Source organism: Mus caroli, chromosome 13 (assembly GCF_900094665.2).
Source record: "Mus caroli chromosome 13, CAROLI_EIJ_v1.1, whole genome shotgun sequence".
In the NCBI taxonomy this organism is placed as follows: Eukaryota; Metazoa; Chordata; class Mammalia; order Rodentia; family Muridae; genus Mus; species Mus caroli.
This window is the reverse complement of record NC_034582.1, coordinates 93,533,723-93,539,970: the sequence shown is the minus strand read 5'-3', so window position 1 is coordinate 93,539,970 and position 6,248 is coordinate 93,533,723.

Below are 6,248 nucleotides of genomic sequence, written 5' to 3'. Positions count from 1 at the left end.
TTACAGAGTTTTAGGTGGGGAGAGAGTAGATGAGGAGGAAACAGATTTCCTCTGAAATGCGTTGAGAGTGTCAGAATTCTTCTGTGAGAAACTGGAAAAATTTTTAGGGAACAAGTAATGGTATTTGGAAGCTGTGTACTGTCTTGTGCATATTCTTCCTTCAGAAATAAAAACACATAATATGAAATAAAGCGACTTGACAGCTTCATTTGAAGTCTTGTTTACTTGTTGTTTTCATTCTTAGCTAAGAAATTTTATCCGCACATGCTGGGAGAGATTGTGGGTCTCTAATGGCTGCCGTGGGCAAAGCTAGACTTACCAGTCTATCCCACAGGACGGGGCACCCGGTAAAGGCCATGTCTACCAGCAATGCCTTCAACCAGGGCCACCAGGGCCACCAGGGCCAAGGGTGCAGACGGCAGAAAATGATATTTGTATTTGAGCATAAAGCTCTGTGAGTGTCCACAGCTGTGTTTCCTCAGGCGTCTCTCCTCAGTCAGGCATGGCGGGGTATATGTCACACAGGCTGTGATCTTTTTTCTTCCTCCAACTGTAGCCCTTGAAAGGGCTCTCCTGCCTATCCAGGAGCTTGATCTGTGATGGGCAACCAGGCAGATCATGGTCCAAAACTGAAAACCTTTCACATAAAACAGCCAGACCTGTTGAATGCTCAGAAAGTTGATGTTCACACTGAGAAATGCAACCTGACAAACCCTGAAGAAAACTTAGAATTCCAAGGATCAATGAGGTTCTTGATCACCAGTAAGTTTTGGGGTTTTGTTTTTGTTTTTGTTTTTGTTTTTTGTTTTTGTTTTTGTTTTTTACAGTACTTGAAGGGGCTCTGGCTGTCCTGAGCTTGGTGAGCATGGCTCTGGCAAGCCTTGCCTTTCCTGCCCATTCCCTCTACCTTGCTAAAAACCATTAGATCACATTCCCAAGCTAGCCAAGGTCTATTCCCTTATTTGGCCAATTCCTCCTCCTGAGGCTGACTCCCCTGGTCTGGCAATTGAAGTATTAAGGTCCAACCATCAAAAGCCCCCCTTGGCTCAACTAATTAACATGCCTAATGCCCAATTAAAATTAAACACCTCATCCTAACACCAGGTTTCCCCTTGTACCTTTCTAGAAACCACCATTTTCTTATGGGCCATGTCTGTCTCTTCTCTATGTAGAGACAGTCCTTTGTTTCACTCAGGTGCTCCTACTCACACACGAGCAAGTACATATATACCCATACATGCAATACTCTTGACCCACACACAATCAGAAAAGACAACTTGGTTTTCAGATGCGCTAGACCCAACCATTTTTTTGTGTGTGTGTTTGCTTCAGACCTGGATCCAGTTGCTTAAAGAATCTGTTTTACCATCTACAGAATGAGTACCTCCAAGTAAGTAGAAGCCAGCCAGTCATCAGAATTTGCTGGCTTATTTTTATTTGGAGGCATGGCTTCACTATATGATAGGCACTCCTGGAAAAGCCATTCATGACTGTTTACTTACATGTGGGGATGATGGGAATTTCTGGCAAGCCAAGGGTGACTTGACTTTACCCATTTACACCGGCTTGGCCATGGGAGTCTTTGTATTTTTCAAGAGAAGTGTATTAGACTCCCAGACAAACTTGGCCTTTAAGACGTTTGAAGGGTGACATGTGCTTTACCCGATACCCCTCATGAAATGACCAGACAATCTCCTTGAGCAGTGGTGTTTATCCAGGGTGTTACAGCAGTCAGCTTATAGCAGACTCACTTGGGGCAGCATTTGAATCTGTACAAAAGCAGGACTCCCCTCCTCCACACAGATCCTGGTGCCCCACATTTTGGGACTGGGCATAAGCATACTGTAGTCTGTCCCAAAAAATTTCCAGTTGACATGGATGCTTCTACTTCAAGCTAGGAGCTATTTTCTGAGGGTGAATCTAAGCGTTGTTTTTCCTGGGCTCACATTTGATGCACAGTATACTGGGGACCCACAGTCCTAGACAGTGTCATCTGGTAGCTCTAGATTGGAGATGAGTGTGACATCAGCATTACTTTTTGGTACCGGGGAGAGCCCTAAAGAAAGAAGCCTCATCTTGGCCTGTGTGTTGCCAATGACATCGCTCTCCTCTGCTCAAACAAAGAATTCCACCCATCAAGTCCTGTAACCTGACTTGTTAAATGATGATTTGCCTTTTTGATTGCACTGGCTTGAAGAGCTTGCCTCCTCTGCACTCTTAATTCACTCACTGTCTTGATGATTTATTTAATTCAATTAATGATCGATGCCCTCACTTCTGCCACAGATGAATACAATCTGTCTTGCATTGCTGTTTAATTTTGTACTTCTCTGTCTAGTGGAAATAGCAGCTCTCTGGGGGATTATTTCTGACTCTGCACCCTAGGCAAAGTGTTTAACCTTCTTGGATTTCAAAGCTTCACTTAGAAAATCGCACCTTTCACTTTCTTGCCATTTAGTTCCCTATATGATTCTCATCAACTTACTGTAGTTTTCAGGGGACAGTCATTGAGGTAGGTAGTTTCCTATATGGGTCCTCAGGACACTTGTTTCCCACTTTTGTGTATCCCTCACCCTTGAGTATAGGGTGGGCCCAGTGGATAGGACATGGAGAGAGTGATGAGGTGTCTCTTGTGTGATTAATTTGGAAGTGTGTGAGTTTGCCTTGCTGGTATTCTTTCCAATCTCTTCTTACACATCTGCTCCTGTGCAGAAAGCTACCTTGAATGGACTTAAACATGGCTCCAGGTCAGGAGCCTCCAAGTGACTGATGCTTAAGTCATCAGTGTCTGATAACAAGGGGTGGATCTTGCTCCAGCTGAGCCATGACATAACCAGTCAATGCCTTGTGATCGAAGTCTGTGCCCCTAGACTGTGCCATGACAGTGGCCTCATGACAGAGCCTACAGCAGAAGATTGGCTAAGCCATGGCAGGATTTCAGGTCTGCAGAAATGCAAAGATGCAAAATGTGTGATGTTTAAGCCACTGAGTTTGTAAAGCAGCTAGTCGTCGTATAACAACAGACAATTAATATTATCTATGAAATGGGTTGACAGTCACATGTCTCCTTGTGTTGCTCAGATTAAATTATTCTGCAATACCAAATGACTCCCCCAAATCTCAGTGCCTTATATCCCCAAAAGCTTATTCCTTGTTTATACTACACATCCACCAATAGTTGGTTGCAGCTTAGTGTTTTTCCTCTATCATATTCCAGAACCAAGACTGACAAAGCTTCCTATATACAGAATATTCCAGATATATCCTGGAAGGTAAAGAAAAAGGCCAGAGCGTTGTATGCTTTAGCTTTGGAGGGGTCTCCATGGGAGGACATTTCACATGCCCTCAGAGCTGTCCGGTGAATGATGTACATCCACAGTATGTGACAAGCAAAGGTACAAAGAATAAATAGTAAATAACAGAGATAAAAACACCAAATAGAGAGAGAAGCATCATCAAGTCAGGCCTTCACAGCACCCAGTAGAAAGGACTTGGGATAGCCTGACTGAAAGAACAAAGAAAAGCAACACCATCGAATCAGGAGGTTTCAAACATACAGCAGACATCCACTGGGGAAGCTGGGGCAGTCGTCAGTCGGAGTCTCCTGCTGAGCTTTCTCTCCATGGGCAAGCTTCTCGTGGCTGAAGTTTATCTTCTAGTTCCCCCTGCAGACACTTTTACATCATGGGCTAAGCAACGGCCTCTGTTGGAAACAGTTCACCTTCTCGCTGTTCTCATTGACATGTGCCGTTCTTTTTCTGGCTGTTTCTCTGGTCACGCCCTGCTCTGTGTCAGATAGTTATGGGGACCAGCCGATCCCTGGACAGGGAGTCTTAGAGGATAATTTGAGACAAACATACTTGGCTGTGAAATGGTGCGGTGAGGGACAACCCAGCTTCCCGAACCAGCTTCCCAGTAAGTTCAAACAATACATGACGGTTTATCAATACGATGGGCATTACAGTATGACTGTGTTTTGATGGCCAAAGCTAGTACAGAGGAGTTGAATGGGGCCACTAAAATCTAATCTCCCCCTTGGAAGCTACAAGACATCAAGCCGGTTGTACTGTATACTTGTGCGCTGGGTCAGAGGCATGGTCGTCACTGACTATCATGATGTACAAAGAGAAGGACCAGCTCATTTCATAAGGATAGATGTAGAGCGCCCAGAACCTAAGAGGGGAGCGTGTGACTGAAGAGCTAGCTTTCCTAGAAAAGGGTCGAAGATTCAGAGGGCCCAAGGCAATAAGAGAAACAGAAGTTTTATCATCTCTATGTTATTCACCGTCACCTCCCTACAATGGGATGAAAACTGCATTCTCATGTCAGCCAGCATCTTCAAGACACCTCCCCTGCTACCCCTGCTGTTTGATTGGTTTGCTTCCCCTAAGTCCTTTAAGCTTCTTCTCTATAGAAAGAATAATCCCGTTCATAAAGTTAGACAGAGGTTTACAACTGTCACACAGCCATAAATTAGTAAAAGAGAAATATTAAGGACCTTGGGCAAGCCTGCAGTTATCTCAGCACCCATCTTCTCAGAGTCCACTCTAATCTCACCTTCCTGAGGGATAAACATGACCCCGGAGGGCATCCAGAACTCAGGAGCAGAACTGAAGGACTGGTTGCTATTCAACATTCATCAGCCTGGCTTCAGAGAGGCTAGCTTGATGAGGAGTTCTGAGATAGGGAAGCCTACACATTTGCATGCAGAGTGGCTGTCAGGACCCTTCTTAAGCAGGTAAGCCAAGGCAACATGATGAACCCATTGCTGCAACCCAAGTTGCACTAAACTGCTGGTGCACAGCAGACATATGTCAAGGACGGATCCCCTTAAATGAAAGCTGATGGCCCCCTTTCCTATAAAACATACTTTTGCCCACAGGCCCTGTGCGATCTTTGCATCCTGCCAGATGGTTTTTGGTTTCTCTTGAGGTTATAGTTTATGTCAAAAGCAATAGACTTCATTTAGATGAGTTCTGAAGGAAGCACGGGAGAGCCCCAGAACTGTGGCGTTTAACACTGACCTCAGATGCCTCTGAAGTCTAACCCCTGCCCAGCAGAGGGGTGGCTTCTGTTGGGACCATCAAAATAGTCTGGGGTTTGCTGGTCCAGGGTCATCTTGTGCTAGATTTCTTCCCATATTGTACCATGGAGAATGCGAGAGGGGCTAGGACAGGGCTCAGATGTAGTCCCAGATGATGTAGATGATGTCTGTGAAGCCCCTTGCCCCACAGAAGAAGAGTATATGTGGAGGGAGCAATGGAATAGAAGATTGGAATGTGGCTGGAATTACTTCTTAGTGACACAGCAATTTGGGCCTTTGGGGAAATATTTCAGTCTTAAAGCTGAAACGCGTTTAGTTATCACAGGAACCACTAAGCGAAGCTATCATTATCTGTGTTCCAGAAACTTTGCTTTGGAAATTGGCTAGCTGTTAAACCATTTTAGCTCTCCTTCTACACACTTTTTCCTGATGTAAGGTCGGTAATGCTGTTTCTAAATAGCAACCCGGCAGTGCTTCTGAGCTGCCCGAGAGGCTTACCTGTGATAGGCTGTGCACTTCACCCAGCTGTTGTCTCGTTCCTGTCTGCAGGCTACCTTCCATCTCATAGCAGCTAACTTCACCTCACACTGCTGTCTATCAGGCACCATCACGAGTGCTGGGAATACAGAAGCAGTTAGATGCCCTCTCTGCCTTCAAGGATCTCCTTGTCTAGCAAGTGAGTGATAGATACAGCTGCATGAAGTGATATATGAACTGTGTTAATACATGTATACTCAGACATCTCCCTTATTGGCAAGGCAGACACAGTAGCATAATGGAGCAGTAGATAAAGAAAAATTCAGGAATGATGTGTCTTGACATATATATATTTTTTAAGTGTTCAAAGTATAGCAGTTACATGTGAGACACAGGCAGGATGTACACTAAGGCTGACACCTATGGTGGCTATATTTGTATTATAATATTTGTATTCTGGGCACATGTCAACACTGAATTTCTAAGGCCCCTTTTCTTTGATGAGATCACCTGAATAGTTTGGGTACATGAATGGGAGGTAAAAATGAAAACCCAGGGCCAGTGAGATGATCCAGTAAATGAAAGCTAACACCCCTTTACCACCATATTTGAGGGCCCACATGGTGGAAAGCGAGAACCTACTCATTGTCTTCTGATGCCAAAATGCTCACTTTGGGACACACACACACTATATATATATATATATATATATATATATATATATATA